This window comes from Ascaphus truei, chromosome 2, assembly GCF_040206685.1.
Source record: "Ascaphus truei isolate aAscTru1 chromosome 2, aAscTru1.hap1, whole genome shotgun sequence".
Lineage (NCBI taxonomy): Eukaryota > Metazoa > Chordata > Amphibia > Anura > Ascaphidae > Ascaphus > Ascaphus truei.
Window position 1 is genome coordinate 37,634,676 of NC_134484.1, and position 19,572 is coordinate 37,654,247.

Consider the following 19,572-nt stretch of genomic DNA (forward strand, 5'->3'; position numbering starts at 1 on the left):
TGCACCAAGTTCTAGATATTGTGTGTACCCCAGGCTCTCCATGGCAGAGGCTCAGGCCCTGTGAGCCTACAGGTGATACAGCATATGGTAGTGGCCTGCGTTCGCTAGGAAGCAGGGCTACATTTGGAGGCACTGCTGAGATCTTAGACCTGGGGTGCCCCTTGAGACAAAATTACCGCCACAATGGCCCTTCCTTCCCGTCAGGAAATACGCGACTGGGCACGGCAAATGCGCATGCCTGCCCGCCGCGCCATAGCTGTGACACGAGTACCCATGGCCTTACCTTTAGAGACTTTGCAAATGGCCCTACGACAACTACCGGTTTTTTTTCCAAAGCCCGCTTAGTAGATGTGCTCATAGACCAAGATGCTAAATGGAACACCTTGCTAGTGGATTGCCGGCGAGACCTAGTCATACTAGAACCTGCAGTCCCTCAATATCTGCCGCTGCCCGATGCTCCACGTGGCGGCAGCCCGTTTGTCTATCCACTTCGGGACCCTCCTGTGGGGGTACTAGATGACGACGACCCCACACTTCCCTTTGCTCACTACCCCGCGACCGAGGTGGCTAGCTGTCGATCAGAATCTAGCTATCCCGGGTCTAGCGCATCCGCCGAAGTAGGGGTGCGTAGTGATATGCTACAGAAACTAAATGACAAGATAGAACAGTTAACCGCCCCTGCCAGCTTACCGCCGTTAGTAGAAGCACTTACCTTAGCCACGCATTCACAAAGCTACCGTAAATTAAAGGCCTTCTCGAGAACGCTACCTGTGCCCACGGGAGAGGACGGGATAGACCCGTGGAAGGAGCACACTAGGGGAGTAATAGAGGAATGGTCTTGCACCGACGTGGTGAAACGGCAACATCTCATGGAGTGTTTACGACCCCCGGCGTCCACCTTGATCGGCATTCATCGAGAGCAGTGCCCCGACCTAACCGCTCGTATGATGATCGAGTTCTTAGTTGAGGCCTATAGTGTGACCGAGGATGATGGGGCCTTGTGGGCCAAATACTATGCCATCAATCAAAAGGATGGTGAAGACCTGTCTGCATATATACACCGAGTGCAAATCTCCCTTGGGCCCCTGCTGCATCATAAATATGTGGCCACCTCCCAGATGGACGAATACCTCTGCAAACAATACCTGCGAGGGTCCAGTCCTACTCACCCTATAGCAAACATGATTCGCGACAACCTAACTCGAGGACCCCCTCCCTCGTTTATCAAACTCTTGCAGCAAGTCAAAGAGCACGAGACGCATCTTATGCTTCACTCCCCTCAGAAGGCTAAAGCAGTCAGCAGCACCAAGCAAAAAGGAAGTGCTGAAAAGAAGGAGGAACCACCGGACAAACCAGGTCCCGAAAGGCCGAAATACGCTGGACGAACCTCGCCTCTGTATGACCGCCATACCCCGCCCCGGGATATGTCCTGCTACAAATGTGGGAAGAAAGGACATATCTCATATGATTGTCGGATGGGAGAGTCTCGCCACCGAAGCCCGCCCCCAAAAAGTTCACGCCCCAGACCATGGTCTGTGGGGTGTATGTGGTCGGCCCTGAAACTCCGGCGTCCACCCAAAGTAGCGAGGACCCTGAAGAGGAAGATTATCACGTGGGGCTGGTAGCGCTGATCCGGGTGTTTGTGGATGGGATTTACTCTTCTGCACTACTGGACACGGGGTCGCAAGTCACCATCATATATCGGGGATTCTATGATTGACATCTCCAGAAACGGCCTCTGAGAGCGGCAGGGCATATCAAAGTACGAGGTTTAAGCAATGAAGACTACCCCATCGATGGGATGGTGACCGTGGATCTGGAGATACAACAGCTCAACATGGGGAAGTCTCACCCCATGAAGGTGGACGCCTTGGTGTGCCCCGAATCCAAAGATACACCTAAGTACCCGATCATCCTAGGCACGAATGCGGACATTGTACAAGCCGTCATCCAGGCCTACCTACACGAAGCTAATGAACTGCCCATGTCCAGTGTACAGTTGCAGCTAGTCCACGTGGATCCAGCTCCCCCTACACCCCCCTCAGAGGACTACGGACTGCTGTTTTGCGGGCGGGGAGGGTTGACCCGACTCTTACCCGGTGAGACGCAGAGGGTACCCGCCTGGTGTGCCTATGCTGAACGAGTAGATGAGGAGCAGCTGTTTTCATTAGAAAGCACCCTCGAAGAAGATGTCCGCCGAGGATATCGGCTAGTGTCGGAATTCCGGGATTGGCCAACTGCCATTCTCCGTCGAATTTACGTGATGGTGCAGAATCTTTCCCCCTTCCCCATGGCCATCGAAGTGGGACAGCGAATAGGGAGAATTAACCCCATCAGCTCGGTGGGCGAAGCCGTGCAGGTAAAGACTACCCGAGTGAATGAAATCGGATCGCCGTTAGATTTTGACTTCGGTTCATCCGGACTGTCGGACGCCTGGAAAGAACGATTACGAGTACAGCTGGAAGAAAGGAGAGCAGTATTTTCTACTAGTGAAATGGATGTGGGGTGTAGCCGCAACGCCCAACACACCATTCGGATGACTGATACCAAACCCTTCCGTGAGCGTTCCCGTCGGCTAGCCCCTAGGGACGTAGAGGATGTACGAGCGGCAATCAATGAAATGGAAGAGGCCGGAATTGTCATGGAATCACGAAGCCCTTACGCCTCACCCATAGTAGTTGTGCGAAAGAAGAATGGGACCGTGAGGTTATGTGTTGACTACCGGACGCTGAACAATCGAACAGTACCAGACCAGTATAATCTTCCCTGCACAGAAGAAATCTTGGATACCCTACATGGGAGCCAGTGGTTCAGTGTACTGGACCTCCGGTCCGGCTACTATCAAGTACCTATGAGCCCGGAGGATATAGAAAAGATGGCGTTCGTTTGCCCCCTAGGGTTCTATTAATTCACCCGTATGCCCCAAGGTATCTGTGGTGCCCCCACCACCTTCCTGCGGCTAATGGAAAAGACTCTAGGTGACTTGAACCCCCGAGAATGCCTCGTGTATTTAGACGACATTATAGTCTTCTGGAAAACCCTGGAAGAGCACGAGGCTCGACTCTTGAAAGTACTTGACCGATTAGCGCAAGAAGGCCTCAAACTCTCCTTTTAAATGCCGTTTCTGCCGGACATCAGTGACGTACGTGGGACACATCGTGTCCGGCGAGGGAATTGCCACGGACCCCGCCAAGATAGAAGCTGTTGTAAATTGGCCCGGCCCTGACAATGTGGGGGAGTTGCAATCGTTCCTGGGGTTCTGCGGTTACTATCGCAGGTTTGTGGAAGGATACTCCAGGAGGGCCAAAGCCCTCAACGGCCTCCTCAAAATATATTCGGAGGACACAGGCCGGAAGGTCACACCGGACCGACAGTCCTTCGGGGTCAAATGGACACCCGAGTGTGAACAAGCCTTTACGGATCTGAAACAGAGTCTGACCGCGGCCCCTGTGCTGGCCTATGCCAACCCGGAACAACCATATATATTACATGTGGATGCTAGCCTCAACGGCCTAGGAGCCGTATTACATCAAAAATATCCAGAGGGATTGCGACCTGTAGCCTATATACCCCGCAGTCTTACTGTCAGTGAGCAGAACTACCCCGTGCAAAAACTCAAGTTCTTGGCCCTCAAGTGGGCCATTGTGGATAAACTTCGCGATTACTTGTACGGTGTGTCGTTCGAGGTACGGACCAACAATAATCCCCTCACCTACATCATGACCTCCGCCAAACTCGACGCGGCCGGACATCGCTGGTTGGCCGCTCTATTCAATTACACTTTCACCTTGAAATACAAGCCAGGCCCCCTGAATATTGGAGCGGACGCCCTGTCTAGGCGACCAGGGCTGGCCACTACCCCCGATGAAGATCAGTGGGAAGAAATTCCGGGACCCGGAATAAGGGCCCTATGTTGTACAGCTGCCATAGTCAATGACCAAGTGGCATTCTCTGAATTACGAGTGTCGAGTGTCTGACTAGGGTGTACGGCAAATGCTATCCCGGAAGCCTATCGAGACCCCAGTGGTATGCATGTTACAAAATCATAGCCTGGAAAGACATGGTACGATACCAAGAACAAGACCCGGTCGCAGGGGCCATTCGCTATGCCATCCGACAAAACCGCCCGGCCCTACTCCGACAGACCCCGGGGGATGTAGGAGGACTATTAATGCGAGAAGCTGACAAATTTGAAATACGAGACAATTTGCTATACCGAGTTGGGGAGTATCATAATCACCCGAACCGACGACAATTAGTATTGCAAAAGACTACAGTACTTGGTGCTGAAGGCTCTATACGATGAACACGGACATTTGGGGGTAGACAAGACTTTTGGACTAGTGAGAGATAGGTTTTTCTGGCCAAAAATGAGAGAAGCAGTAGAGCACCACTGCCGACGGTGTGTGCGGTGTATTCAGAGGAAGACTTTACTTACCAGGGCCGCCTCAATGGGTCACTTAAAAAGTACGGGACCCATGGACTTAGTATGTATGGACTTCTTGTGTATCGAACCTGATAGCCGTGGCATAGGAAATGTGTTGGTCATCACGGATCATTATACCCGCTACGCCCAGGCCTTTCCGACCAAAGATCAAAAAGCCATTACGGTGGCCAAGGTGCTCTGGGAGAAGTACTACATGCATTATGGGCTTCCTCAACACCTCCACTCAGATCAAGGAAGAGACTTCGAAAGCAAGTTAATCAAAGAACTGCTGAAACTCTTGCATATCAATAAGTCCTGCACTACTCCATACCACCCCGAAGGGGATGCACTGCCAGAACGATTCAACCGTACCTTACCAGACATGTTAGGCACGTTAACGGGGGTGGAAAAGACTGAATGGAGTCGGCATGTGGAAACATTAGTGCATGCTTACAATTGCATGCGACACGACTCCACCGGGTTCTCACCCTATATTCTCTTGTTCGGCCAAGAAGCTAGACTGCCTGTGGACATACGTTTGAGAGTCTCCACTGATGGAGTGCATAATACTACACATTTCCGCTATGTGCAGTGATTACAAGAGAATCTACAACGGGCCTATCTACAAGCCTAGAAGTCCACCAAAAAACTGAATGCTGGGAATAAAAGGCGGTATGATCATAAAGTTAAACACAGAGACATTAAACCTGGTGATGCAGTGCTTCTCCGTAACCTGGGAGTACCAGGGAAACATAAGTTGGCTGACCGATGGAGGGAGGGTACAAGGTAGCCTCTCAAATGCCCGGCCTTCCAGTCTACCGCATTAAAGTCTCGGAGGGCCAGGTGAAGACCTGGCATCGGAATCATTTACTCCCTATTCCCCGAGTAGAGGAGGGGGATGTGGAATGGCCGTCATCCTCGTTGGACGGGGAGATATCCACGGAAAAGAAGAGTCAGGAAACTCCGATATTCTGGAAGATCCACAAGAGGGAACCTCTCAAAGGGGCCCTCAACAGAGAGCACTTCCCGGCGGAGCTTCGGATAAAGGACTACGGGAGCACTCGCCCCAGGGGGTGGCTCTGAAAAATTCATCGCTGGACCCACTGAGCCCATGTTTTGCACCAAGTCAGGATACTTTAGAGACTGTAACCCCCTCAAGGGAAGAGCTCGAGGTTCAAGACCAAAATAGTCACTCCCCCAAGGGGGTGACCAAACAGTTGTTAAGGTGAAGCCAAAGGAATGGGCAACCTCCCATGAGGATGGCCTACGATCAGTTTGGGGCACCCCACTATGAGGCTCAGCAGTGGGCCTGCAGCCACGTACAATCAGTAATTGTGATGTTCAGCGAAATGTACAATCTGATCTAAGCAAGGGATGTGTCTTATGTTATGCAATTTTTCATTATATAAAGTTGTACCAGTTCAAAGGTATCGTCCAAGCGGGGACGTTGGAATCCGCAGGGGGGACGTTGGAATCCGCAGGGGGGACGTTGGAATCCGCAGGGGGGAGGATGTTGCCGGACCCCCTTTTTCCACTCGTTTGTTGTATGGTTGGGAATGTTGCAGTAGGGAACACTCCAATAATGGAGGTTCCGCGTAAGGGAGCCGCCATGTTGTGGTTGGCGCCAGCACCAACTTAGCCTAGCAGAGGTTGCGCATGCGCAGAGCAAGGGTAAGAAAGCCTGTGAAGGAGGTAGCGCACGATGAGTCCCAGCAGCCCCCGGAGGTCCCCGTGATGCGCCTAGGCCAATGAGGTGCGAGACCAGGAGGAAAAGGAAGTGGTTGCGCGCACGAGGGTCAGAGTTGTTCGGAGAGGAGAGGAGAAGGAGCTTCGGTGTGGGGAGGCATACCGCCCCCTACGTAGGCCGCATGCCCCAGGCCCAGTTAGGCCCTGAGTCCCCTTAGAGACAATAAGAGCTAGGCACTGGCCCCAGTCAGGTTCCGGTTCCCTTATTGCCACATTACTACCGCTGGGACAGTTCTAAGTTGGCGGGAGGTCTGGGCGCAGACCCCGCTATCGTGCCACAGCGTGTCTGGGTGGGATCGAACTAGACACCGACGGGTGACATCATCTACACCTCGCTGATCCTTTGTGAAGATTGTAGCCGCACCGGGTACTGGAGTGCCCGGCAGGTAATTCTAAAGTGCACCAATGGTACCATCCTTCATTCAGGACACAGTGGCTGCGCAGTCACACTCATACACATCCATTGACTCACTTGAGGGTGGGGGAACTATTCCCAAGGGGAACTGGACACGGGGTGGGATCACCCGGTGTAGGGAAAGGGGAGGGTGAGCGTTCACGAGACGCCGAGTTTAGTGTCTCCTCTAGGGAGGGAAACACGTTGGTATAATCCCTATGTTATATGCAAGTAAAGTTAATTGATTAAAGGATATCGCTGTGTGTGGGAGTGTTGTATATAAGTCCTGCGAAGACCCACTTCCCCTCGGGCGGAAGCTGTCGCAGGTGGAGGCGCTGCACCAAGTTCTAGATATTGTGTGTACCCCAGGCTCTCCGTAGCAGAGGCTCAGGCCCTGTGAGCCTACAGGTGATACAGCATATGGTAGTGGCCTGCGTTCGCTATGAAGCAGGGCTACATTAATAAACAGACATCTCTCTTATGTGAAACAAACAAATATTGCACTCATTAATGGTATATAAGGATTAAGTGATATTGTGATCAAGATAAATACAACCTTGGTATAGGGAGGTTTTGTGCTGCTGTTCTTAGGGGATGGCTCAGCTATCCAGCTAATACAGAAAAAAGAAAAAGAAAACAGCGCAAGAAAACCTCATGGTGTAGTATTAAAAATAAATTTTATAGGGTAAATTGGTGATTATTGCACGTACATCAATAAAAGCATAATTCAGCATGACATGTTAGGGACATGTTACCACTCGCAGGAAACAGCTATGTGCAGGCTGATGTGTATCTGGGTCGTCCTCTGGTCCTCTGTATACAGCTCAGCAACGGGTTGCACGTCTCTTAGGAAATCCTCCTTGTATGATGTTCACCAGTCTCCGGCAAGCCGCTTGGTGGGAAGTTTAAACCTCCTTCAGGGATCTCCCTGCAGCAGCCGTCAGCTCCGACACGGTACTCTCACAAGCAGTTCCGGATTGACCGCAGTAGCCTCTGACGTCATCAGACGGCGCCCGTCTATGCTCGCGTCTCTCTGCTCACAATGTTCAATAGAGTGAACATTGTGAGCAGAGAGACGCGAGCATAGACGGGCGCTGTCTGATGACGTCAGACGCTACTGCGGTCAATCCGGAACTGCTTGTGAGAGTACCGTGTCGGAGCTGACGGCTGCTGCAGGGAGATCCCTGAAGGAGGTTTAAACTTCCCACCAAGCGGCTTGCCGGAGACTGGTGAACATCATACAAGGAGGATTTCCTAAGAGACGTGCAACCCGTTGCTGAGCTGTATACAGAGGACCAGAGGACGACCCAGATACACATCAGCCTGCACATAGCTGTTTCCTGCGAGTGGCAACATGTCCCTAACATGTCATGCTGAATTATGCTTTTATTGATGTACGTGCAATAATCACCAATTTACCCTATAAAATTTATTTTTAATACTACACCATGAGGTTTTCTTGCGCTGTTTTCTTTTTCTTTTATCTCTCTTATGTACAATAAACATGTAACTATTGGATGTGTGTACACATATAATTGTGTCACTCCTACTGTCAAATATGTTTTAATCTAGTGATATACCATCAGGGATGAATAAAAAACACTTAATGCAACATTTCTAAATAATCTGGCATCTGGGACAGCATGAATTACTAAATTACTTCTTAAGGACACAGTCTATAAATATAACTGTATCTATCAATTCTCAGTGTCATATATTAATAACCTCTAGAGAATAATTGAATTTAAGGTATGTTAGTTTGTCCCTGATGACAGAAGAAGAGAAGAAGGGGAGTGGAGGTGGGGGAGGGGGGAAAGGGGGGAGAAGGGGGAGGGAGGAGGGGAGGGGAGAGGGAAGGGGGAGGGGGGGAGGGGGCGGGGGGAAGAAAACAACATGAAAGAGGCAAATAGTACATATACATAATAAATCATTAATAGATAATGATAAACTCTAGTACTAATGATTAAACAAACAAAAACAATTAAATCTTAAAATGAATGATGAAGCAAGATCTCAAAATCTCACTAAAATATATACATATCAAAGGAAACAACGCAGGTCCCATTCAGTATTTAGTCCATTGGGTTGCAGTGTTTGAAGCGTAAAGATCCAGTGTGCTTCTCGCTGATGCAAGATTTTGATACAATCCCCACCCCTTGGGGGTGATGGGATATGTTCTAATGCTATACACTGTAATGATCCCACTGAACCCAATGGTCAAGTATTGTCATCAGGGACAAACTAACATACCTTAAATTCAATTCTTCTCTAGAGGTTATTAATATATGACACTGAGAATTGATAGATACAGTTATATTTATAGACTGTGTCCTTAAGAAGTAGTTTAGTAATTCATGCTGTCCCAGATGCCAGATTACTTAGAAATGTTGCATTAAGTGTTTTTTATTCATCCCTGATGGTATATCACTAGATTACAACGTATTTGACAGTAGGAGTGACACAATTATATGTGTTCACACATCCAATAGTTACATGTTTATTGTACATAAGAGAGATGTCTGTTTATTAATATGGTTGTGAGCTTTATAAGATATAGCAGTTTTGTACACCAGGGGTTAACATTTAAGTCCATTTTCGCGGGCTTTTTTTACTTTAAATATGCAGGCTCAGACCACATCTCCCCACTCCAAGACGAAGCGCTGATTCTAGCGTGAAACGCGTTGAGGGGGAGACTGTGGTGTAGCCTGTTGTGTTTGTGAGGTCTCAATAAAGTTATTCTACAACCCGGAAGTGCCTTGGATTTTGTCACAGGCTGTGGCGCCGGATTTACTTAACAGGAAACTGCCTGAGGAGAACAAGTATAAGATAAAAGTAGAATGGGCAGACACCGAAAATCAGTCTGTACTGTATCCGCATACGGCGATGACATCTCCGCCAAAGCTCCCCTGCTCTAGCCAGTGAGTAAGCGCATCAGGTGACCTCTCGTGACCTCAACGCGTTTCGGAATTGGATTTTATCATCACTCTCTATGTGTGAGTTAAACACTAATCCCTGGTGCGCTTTGTGTGTATTTTTGTTGTTTGTTTGTTTGAGGCTCCCTTTATTGGGCTGTCTCTCATATAGGAGTGTTTGGGGAGGTGCTCCACACACAGCTGCATGGGGATTTTTGGTGTCAAAAGAAAAATGTACTGACAGCTCGAGCGTGGAATCCTTGCTGTATTGTAACCTACTGTACATTTTACTTTATCAGATGCACCTCTTGAAATGTTTCTGAATGGTACACTACATACTTGTTAATATATATCCTGGTCTGACATATAATTGTGAAATACCAAATGACATACCAAAATAATATATTAGGTTCCCCTTTGTTACATCCCTATTCTCATTACAGCTTATTGACTGAAGTAATGTTAGGATCGTTATTGTCCTGCTGTGATTAACGGCAAGTTTAGGTGTGACCTATTTATCTTAATGTTATGTCCCTCCTCTAATCTTAATATAGTTTAGCGGATCTGCAATGTTAGGCTGACATGTCATAAGCATCTTATTTGCATATGTGTTACCTTAACGTCCGTAGAAATGTATCAATACGTTATTTCAGTGATTAACCCAAGATTGTCATAATGTTATTCTCTTTAGTGCATAGGCGTTAGGATTAATATAATATTCATTTTGGTTAAAGTTACATTAAATAGCCTAACAGAGCTTCCTGCATCTGGACCTACAGTAAGTGTGTTCATCAGCTCTCAAGACCTGATCTAAGTCTCACATTAATATTACATTTATTTATTTATCTAATCCTTTCCAGGACCTTCTTTCACTTCAATATTTACTTGTATTTAATCCTTAAATTCTTAGGGTAACAGTGGCGTTGCGAAACCCATGTTGCACGTCCAAAATGTTTGGATATGCTACTGCACATTGTACATCTTACATTGAAGGTGCCAGTAATTGAAATTTCACAAATATTGATGAAGATTCTTACTACACATTTCAAGCCAACGCCAAGCACATAAGAGCAAATTTGTGAGATGATGTACAATGTTAAGTTTTGCTATGTCTCTGATGAGTATGTAGGTCTAGAATTACCTATGTTTGACTAATGTCCTGTTAAATAAAATCTTTGATCACATTTTTTTATGGGCTTTCAAAACTAGGACATTTAGACGATTGTGGTGAACTTACAGGAAGGCATAATTCATTTTGTTATATTCTCTGATTTAGTCACAATAACCATGTCTTATAGGAATTATGTAAAATACATAATGTAGGGGGTGAATATACATTATAAATGAATTCTGAGGTAAACAGATCTGTATACTTTACAGGAAAATACACTGGTGCATTAAAGGTTCTGTACACTACAATTTCATCTATGAAGAACTCTCATGCAGATCCCACTACCACAACCTAAAACAAATGTACACTTCTTCAGGACCGATATGGCTACTAGAATTTTGAACTCCATGAAAACACCTAAGAGTTGACACCAGTGTCATTGATCGTGCTTATGCATGAAGTCTGACTGTGCATGGCATTTTCAGAGCGGGAAATGTTCTTACAGTAATTCCACTGCTATAAAGGAATGCTAAAGAATTGCTAATCAAATACAAATCAAACAAAATACATGGAAAAAAAAGTGAATGATACACTGAAAGCTTCTCATGAACCGGAGACACCCACGGTCAGCACTGAAAGGGATGAAATACATTTCATTTTAGTGAATCATCTACCTTTTCTTCCTCAGATTGAGGTGCAGCTATATAATGCCCACTTGCCAAAATCCTTTAGGCAGCTGTGGATTTTTTTGGCCTGACAGTTAATAATTTAGAGCTATGTAACATCATCATTTTGTTTGTATTGTATTACGGAAAACCTTACTTGGCATCTATGGGGGTAATATGGGTGGAATATATGGAGGGGGGGGAGGGGGGAAGGAATGGCTCAGTAAGCAAAGACACTGATTCTGATAACAATACCACTGAGTGTGAATCAGGGGACCTGGTGTCAGCTCCTTGTGACCTTGGGAAAGCAGCCCCGAGCCTTTAACGAGGGGCTGCCATGACCGGGGGACGGGCTCCCTATTCACTTCCCTGGCATCCTCTGGCTGCTCTCCTTCCCACCGGCGGGAGCGGGGAATGACGTGGTCAGGGGGTGCGAGAGGGGGAGGTGTGGGGCAGGTTTTAGAGGCCCGCAGGGAGGGCGTGGGGTCAGTCCGCTGCCGGCCAGCAATTTCCCACCCTCCCTTCCCTTGTTTATGAATATTGTTAACATCATTTTGTGTTACAGTGTGAAGTTCAAGAGAACTTCAAGTTTCTGAAGTTCAAGTTTCAAGAGATATATACAGTAGGTATTTCATTATGTATTTTTGTCACATTGGATGTTGCTCTGGACTTCTTTGGTTCTTGTTTTATAGTGCCCCACACCTCTGGAATGTGCTTCCCCTCAATACCCGACTAGCACCCTCTGTATCCACCTTTAAGACCCATCTTAAAACATGCCTCCTTAAGGAAGCATATGAGTAGCTCAGTGGCTGATACTATACACCTCATACTGTACATAAACCTTGGCCCCTTTCAGACTCCCTTACCAGAACACCCTCCAACTGTCTCTGTATGTTCCTCCTACTTACCAATTAGATTGTAAGCCCTTTGGGGCAGGGCGGGGACTCCTTTTCCTAAATGTCACCTTTATGTCTGAAAGCTCTTCTTCCCATTATGTGTTATTTGTATTATTTGTTATTTATATGATTATCATGTATATTACGACTGTGAAGCTTTATGTACATTAATGGTGCTATAAAAAATAAAGATATATATACATTAACCTGGATAATAAGTGAAACTTATTTAACTTGAATGGGATGTGTGGATGCAGTTGAGCATTTTCTTTGTCTTTAAACCTACTCATTTAGGAAAAGAATAATTATTTGAACTGCAATCGACCTGTAATTTAACAGCACATGCAAGGTAAGATCACTTTAATGCCTGCAGCAGAGGGTGTTACAGTAAGTATCCTCATTCCAAGGGAGTGTAGATATGAAAACCTGAGGCAAACTTTGATTCTCTAGGGACACAGAGGCTTCTTCCTGTTGATGCATATTGAAATTATAGGAGTTTTCTAGCCTTTGGTACTTTCTTTCAATACATCATGTACCAAACTTAATTGTTCTCTTATGTGTAATTACCAAAGAAAACATACCTGTACCTACAGAGTGTGTACAAGTCAGGTAGCTCTAGTCTGAAGAATGAATGAGGTTTTGTAATCCACAACATTTCATGGAGTCAAACCAAACCCAGCCTTTTGCTTTTGAATGTTTCTGTGTATGAGTCTTCACTGTATTTACAAGGGTGCTTCACATGATTACGGCATCGGGCATGGTCAGCGCTTAGGCGCTGACCCGTGCTGAGGCGCGCTTATGCTTACCAGTGAGCCCCTGCAGCCGCAATGAAAGCGGCTTTAGCAGGGGCTCGTGCACGCTTCCACAAGCGTGCGGAAGCGCGGGTCTTAGAACATGTTTAGTTTCAAACGCTCACGGAAGCGCAGGGCCGGTCACGTGAGCGGTTCGCCCAATGAGGGTGAACCAGCTCCGTGACGTCACTGACCCGCCCCCCGACACGCCCACGGATGGCGCACTAACCAAGGCCAGGGAAAGCACCCACTTTCCCTCAGCCTCAGCGCGCCTCCACATGGCTGCAGCAACCCTGAACGCAGCCTAAGAAGGCGTCAAGACGTCAGCACAATAACCTGCAGCAATGGGGAGAAAAGGTGTGAATTGAGAGAACGGTTTGAGCTACGGTAATATGGTTAGTTTTGTTGAAGTATTCTGGTTGAGAAACTGGGACAAAATCGGGGCAAAACACAGCATCATATCAAAGGAAATGAATCCTATTGAAATCAAGTAGAGTTTTCCATTAATAAATCTGCTTCTATTATTTTGCAGGTGTTTTGTAGACAGGAGACTTTAGTAAGTAACCCCCTCACTCCCCATACACACCTCATATTGCTTTAAATTACTTATTTTTCTGATAAATATGGGGCTCAATGCATCAAATTCAAATATGAGACACATTCTGGTGCTAAGTTGTTATTTTGTTGTAACTCACGCTGAAATGTACCTGTGCCAGGAAGCACAGTCCGACCGAAACTTTGATCGTGTTCAAATAAACATTGTTTTTCTTCAGTATTACCACTGGAGTGCCTGGATATTTCTTTGTATATAAAAGTCAACATCCTGGTTACTTGATCTTATGTGCACCCATGGCAGGACTCTAGTACAGTCAGTACTCCTAACCTTGCTCAATACTCTTAGTTGCCCCTTTTTCGGGTGCTGTATATCTGCGTGTGCCTGTGATGAGATGAGGGATTTATGGATAAAGTAGGCGGAGGTAGAGCAGAGTTAGATGGCAGAGTTAGAGCAGAGTTATATCGCAGAGTTAGAGTGGGGTTATATGGTGGAGTCAGAGTTAGAACGAAGATATGCCAGAGTTAGAGCGGACATATGGTGGAGTTAGAGTGGGGTTATATGGTGGATTAGAGCGGGGTTATACTGTATGGCGGAGTTAGAGCAGGGTTATATGGTGGAGTTAGAATGGGGTTATATGGTGGAGTTAGAATGGGGTTATATGGCGGAGTTAGAGCGGGTTTTATGGCGGAGTTAGAGCGGGGTTATATGGCGGAATTAGAGCGGGGTTATATGGCAGAGTTAGAGTGGGGTTATATGGCGGAGTTAGAGTGGGGTTATATGGCGGAGTTAGTGCAGGGTTATATGGCGGAGTTAGAGTGGGGTTATATGGCAGATTTAGAGCGGGGTTATATGGCGGAGTTAGAGCGGGGTTATATGGCAGAGTTAGTACGGGGTTATATGGCAGAGTTAGAGCGGGGGTTATATGGCAGAGTTAGAGCGGGGTTATATGGCAGAGTTAGAGCGGGGTTATATGGCAGAGTTAGAGCGGGGTTATATGACAGAGTTATAGCGGGGTTATATGGCAGAGTTAGAGCGGGGTTATATGGCAGAGTTAGAGCGGGGTTATATGGCAGAGTTAGAGCGGGGTTATATGGTGGAGTTAGAGTGGGGTTATATGGCGGGTTAGAGCGGGGTTATATGGCGGAGTTAGAGCGGGGTTATATGGCGGAGTTAGAGTGTGGTTATATGGCGGAGTTAGAGTGGGTTTATATGGCGGAGTTAGAGTGGGGTTATATGGCGGAGTTAGAGCGGGGTTATATGGCGGAGTTAGAGCGGGGTTATATGGTGGAGTTAGAGTGGGGTTATATGGCGGAGTTAGAGTGGGGTTATATGGCAGAGTTAGAGTGGGGTTATATGGCGGAGTTAGAGTGGGGTTATATGGCAGAGTTAGAGCGGGGTTATATGGCGGAGTTAGTACGGGGTTATATGGCGGAGTTAGAGTGGGGTTATATGGCACAGTTAGAGCGGGGTTATATGGCAGAGTTAGTGCAGGGTTATATGGCGGAGTTAGAGCGGGGTTATATGGCAGATTTAGAGCGGGGTTATATGGCGGAGTTAGAGCGGGGTTATATGGCAGAGTTAGTACGGGGTTATATGGCGGAGATAGAGCGGGGGTTATATGGCAGAGTTAGAGCGGGGTTATATGGCAGAGTTAGAGCGGGGTTATATGGCAGAGTTAGAGCGGGGTTATATGACTGAGTTATAGCGGGGTTATATGGCAGAGTTATAGCGGGGTTATATGGCAGAGTTAGAGCGGGGTTATATGGCGGAGTTAGAGTGGGGTTATATGGGGGAGTTAGAGTGGGGTTATATGGCTTGTTAGAGCGGGGTTATATGGCAGAGTTAGAGTGGGGTTATATGGCTGAGTTAGAGCGGGGTTATATGGCAAAGTTAGAGTGGGGTTATATGGTGGAGTTAGAGTGGGGTTATATGGCGGAGTTAGAGTGGGGTTACATGGCGGAGTTAGAGTGGGTTTACATGGCGGAGTTAGAGCGGGGTTATATGGCGGAGTTAGAGCGGGGTTATATGGCGGATTTAGAGTGGGGTTATATGGCGGAGTTAGAGTGGGGTTATATGGCAGGGTTAGAGCAGGGTTATATGGCGGAGTTAGAGTGGGGTTATATGGCAGAGTTAGAGCGGGGTTATATGGCAGAGTTAGAGCGGGGTTATATGGCAGAGTTAGAGCGGGGTTATATGGCAGAGTTAGAGCGGGGTTATATGGCAGAGTTAGAGCGGGGTTATATGACAGAGTTATAGCGGGGTTATATGGCAGAGTTAGAGCGGGGTTATATGGCAGAGTTAGAGCGGGGTTATATGGCAGAGTTAGAGCGGGGTTATATGGCTTGTTAGAGCGGGGTTATATGGCAGAGTTAGAGCGGGGTTATATGGTGGAGTTAGATTGGGGTTATATGGGGGAGTTAGAGTGGGGTTATATGGCAGGGTTAGAGCGAGGTTATATGGCGGAGTTAGAGTGGGGTTATATGGCGGAGTTAGAGTGGGTTTATATGGCGGAGTTAGAGTGGGGTTATATGGCGGAGTTAGAGCGGGGTTATATGGGGGAGTTAGAGTGGGGTTATATGGCAGAGTTAGAGTGGGGTTATATGGCGGAGTTAGAGTGGGGTTATATGGCAGCGTTAGAGTGGGGTTATATTGCGGAGTTAGAGTGGGGTTATATGGCAGAGTTAGAGTGGGGTTATATGGCGGAGTTAGAGTGGGGTTATATGGCAGGGTTAGAGCAGGGTTATATGGCGGAGTTAGAGTGGGGTTATATGGCAGTGTTAGAGTGGGGTTATATGGCAGAGTTAGAGCGGGGTTATATGGTGGAGTTAGGGTGGGGTTATATGGCAGAGTTAGAGCGGGGTTATATGGCGTGTCTATAGAGTAGGGGGAATGAACCCCATAATGTTCGATGCTCCTGAGAAGTGTGTGTGGCGGGGTATGGATCAAAACTACCCTCAGATGTCAAAGTAAGCAAAAAAGGAAAACAAGCGATCCCACTGCAATAAACATATAAAGCTTTCAGGCATATAAGTGAGGCGACAATAATGCAGACTTAAAATTCCCAGGGGGGGTGGGGGGGGGCGTTGTGCAGGGGTTGGTAAGGAGACAGGATGAGAAGCCTTTTGAAACTCCCCTCCTGTACTCACGAATAAACCGACCGAAGCCTGCTGCCCTTAGCCCGCCTGGATTCTTCACTGCTGCCTCTGTTGAACTCCCGGTACTAGCTCCACATGTATGGCGCTGTCGAATGACGTCATCGCGATCGCCAGGCTGGTTACTGCGGGGAGGCTTCCAACAACGAGTCACGTATCCCAGGTGTCCCTGCAACTGCAAGGGGAGGGGATGTAGTGACGTTTGTCCCGTAATGCAGGGGATCCTTGGCGTGCCCCAGCCGTAAATGTGAAGTGGCAGAATAGAAGAGGTATCGGCGGTCACTGCATGAATAGAAAGTGAAGATAAAATCAATCTTTATTCAAGACGTGGTGCTGGACATCACAGAGATTCACATCCTCTGACGCGTTTCGTTCCGTTTAGGAACTTTATCAAAGAGTATTATATGGCGTGTCTATGTATTAAGAAATATGTGGCTTGCATTACTTTTCTTGATGGTTTTCTGCTTTCGTTTTCTCCATCGCGTTAAAGGTGGCGCATGTCTTTATTTCAGCGTAGCCTTAACCGATTTCTAAATCACCCTTAATACAGTAAATATGTCATGTTTCATACTGGGGAAAAAATCAATTTTTTTATACAACTGCATCAGCGCGAACGTCTCATTGTGCTGTTTGCATTGGTTTTGTGCAATGTTGCAGCCTTTAGTATATAGATCCCTAGGTATTATCATCTCTTTGATGAACATCTGAGGTAGATCTGGGACACAACGTGTCCTATATAATTAAAATCATATTTTTTTTATTGTGTGTAGAACAAACCTTCATAAATTGTACATCCTACGTATGAAGATTTCATACATGTGGCGCATAGTTTGTTGTTTAAAGTGACTTTTGACACATTGTGTCATGTGGGATACCTGATTGATATAATTTAACAGAAACAGAATTATGTGTATTTTTTTTATGTGTAGCCAGGTCCCCTCTGGTTCCCCGGTTCCGCGTTCCTTCCCCCTTTACCTCCACCAGTGAGAAGGCAGCTGCGGGGGCGAGCTTGTCACCGAGGGCTCTCGGTGACGTCGGAGGAAGGGCGCCGCCATCTTGGTGGTGTCCGCGCATGCGATGTGGCGGCCATAACAGAAAGGGAGGCAGGACTCAGATGGCGCTCCGTAGTGCAGGGACCCCTAGAAGTCGTGCATGCGGAGTTAGGGTGATGCGGCGCCCATTACATAGTTGCGCAGGGGCAGATAAAGATAGTGGCAGCCATTACAGGATTGCGCAGGCGCAGTGTAGATTGCGCACGCGGCCCCAATGATAAAGAGGGCCATGGAGGGCTACAACACCCAGAGTACTTATGGGCAGACATGCCACCTGATGCCAGTGAGCCAATAGGGATTGCAGCTCCTCCTGCTGGAGAGATACATTGTTGCGCACAGACCATGCAAGTCAGTTGGTGCTGGGATAAGGTAGGGGGAGGTAGTGTGTGTAGGGAGCAAGTGCTCCTACACTAGGCCAGGTTACCACCCTAGGCCCCAGCTAAGCCCAACTCACCATTAGGATTGTGACTGCTCTAGGGAAGGCCCCTGGAGTTAGGGACTTTGCCCCGTTAGCATTCAGTTTAGTCAGGGACACAGCTGCTGTGCTGAGTGCTCTGACAAGAAGGGTCAGTGCACGGTAGAGAATCATTCTCTACAGCAGCAGAGACTGTCTCAGTGGTGAGGTAATCAGAGGGAGACCATCCACCAGGAGGAGGACGCCATCGCCGAGGCTTCGGCGCTGGATACAGACAGGTCCTCTTCAGTTCTGCTGTACCCGGATGAAGGAGCCCCGGGTAGGTACACTCACCAAGGGCATCACCATTACCGGTACCACATAGGCACTGATCACGCCTAAGTGGTGGGTTGCAGAACACTTGGAACTCTGGGAACAAGGTGTGGGGTACAAAGCTCTGCGAGGTGACCGGGTAGTTGTTCCATTAGTGTATAGAGTGACACCTTGTGGATGAGATGTGATTGTTATATTGTTATGCTATGCAGTAAACGGTTTTATATATACCTTTGGTGTATTGGTTACTGTATGTGGGTCCTGTGTCAGGGTCATTCTGCCATTAGAATCCTACACAGGTGGAGGCACTGTGTATATATGAGTATTGTTCCAGAGGATACACCCCAGGCTCTCACTGGCGGAGGTTCATGCCTCCTGTGAACCTGACAGGTAAAAGCACCACACACCTGGTAATACATATAGATTCCCCTCACATGCACTCTATTTGGGATTGGGGGTGGGGAAACTGTGTTCCATATGTATAACTAGTTGTATTAAATAGAAATGATGAGCATCATATTATTTATAATGACCATATTGTAAAAATAAAACTATGTTAACCTACTGTATAGAGGTGGAGTTTGAATATTATTAAAAAAAAAACTGTATGATAACATTGCAAGAATGCACCACTTTCAGGCACCATAAATGCTTCAAACCTGTCTGTTACATTTTGATTGTCGTGAAAGGCCAATACGAGTAGACGCAAACAATTCTTAATGCATTCACATGTATGAACATGACGCACACCGTACAGTACAAAGAATAAGGAAACGTGCCCGATGTAAAAGCATAATAATATTACCATAACAAAATAACATATTTGAGAAAGGGTTTTAGGTGGGAAATTGTTTGATTGATGCCGTGAACTCTTTATTTTGTTCACACATAACAATTCCTTATACATAGCACCCATGGACCCTACAGACATAATACATTCATTGTTAAAGAAAAGAGAAAACTGTCTTAAGTTTCAGAAGTACTGTAATTACTTTTGGCAGTTTCCATGGAAAAAATAAACAAACCTGCTCCACAGATATTCCCTCTAAATTATTTTGTTTGCCCTATTATCAAAGGGACCTGCAGGCCATGGCAGGGAATGTAAAGGGTTAATTCACAAGTGCTTTAGTGCATTCGAGATCAT